The 1,128-nt window shown below is 38.1% G+C and overlaps 1 non-coding gene across 1 annotated transcript; it reads left to right on the top strand.

Moving 5' to 3' along the window:
- Nucleotides 1–619: 619 nt before the first annotated feature.
- On the top strand, nt 620–803 carry LOC111816619. Its single transcript, XR_002820978.1, has one exon. It is a non-coding gene; the product is annotated as a small nucleolar RNA SNORA23 (small nucleolar RNA).
- Nucleotides 804–1,128: the final 325 nt, after the last annotated feature.

The following is a 1,128-nucleotide window of genomic DNA, read 5'->3' on the forward strand; positions in this document are numbered from 1 at the left end:
AATGGGTCACAGAAAAATTATTCAGTATATACAATTAAACAATAATACCTATATTACATACTGAAACTTACAGGACAAAGTAAAAGCAGTTCTATGAGGGAAATTTATAGCAATGAACTCACACATCCGAAAAACAAAATAAGCTCCAATAAACAACCTGATGTTGAACCTCAAAGTTCTAGAAAAAGATAACTCATGCCTAAACTTCATACAAGGGAGAAAATCATAAATAGCAGAAATTAATGCAATATAGACTAAGAAAACAATACAAAGAATCACTGAAACAAACAATTGGTTCTTTGAAAGAATAAATAAAATTGAAAGCCATTAGTCAACTTCATCAAAAAAAGGGAAAAAAATGATATGAATTCAAGCAATCAGGAATGAAAAGGGAGAAATCACAACAGATACTACAGAAATCTAGGAGATCATCATTACCTACTATGAGAACCTATATCCTAACAAGATGGAAAACACAGAAGAAATGGACAGATTCCTAGACATAGTCAAATTGCCAAAACTAAACCAAGAATATACAAAAGTTCTAAATAATCTGATATCAGACAATGAAATTGAAAATGTAATTTAAAATTTACCAATAAATAAAATCCCAGTGGCCGCTGTAATGTGTGCATAGCTTCCGTCTATGTCTGGTAGCAGTGTCTGTCTGTGTTTTGCATTCAGATCTTGCTATTCACATAAGCATTATGTAGCCAGAGAATAACTTGGGATCACAGTACTGGTCTAGTGATGTCCTTTTGGACATATCCACCACTGGCCAGCCTCCAAATTCCCACACACAGAATTCCAGAAGAGATTAGCTGGGGGAGTTTGTTGTAAGATACCTAAAGTCACTAACTGTATTATTAAAAATAAGACAAAAATGAGTGGAGGGTATTTGTTTCCTTCCTGAGAAAAACTGTTTTGAAGGCACCCTGTGGGAATAGCCATTGATTAGTTTTTAAGAGGACAATAGGATCCCCTCGGGCTGCCCCACACCACTCTGCCGTACGTCCCCACCCCTCCCGCCGAGTAGAAATTTCTGCCGACTTCCGGGAACCCCCAGACCCAGTCCTAGCCCAGGTCCAGTGAGTGTGTGGAGAGCTTCCTGCTACCCTGCGCCGGCGG

This window comes from Octodon degus, unplaced genomic scaffold (genome assembly GCF_000260255.1).
Source record: "Octodon degus isolate 3935 unplaced genomic scaffold, OctDeg1.0 scaffold00035, whole genome shotgun sequence".
NCBI lineage: Eukaryota > Metazoa > Chordata > Mammalia > Rodentia > Octodontidae > Octodon > Octodon degus.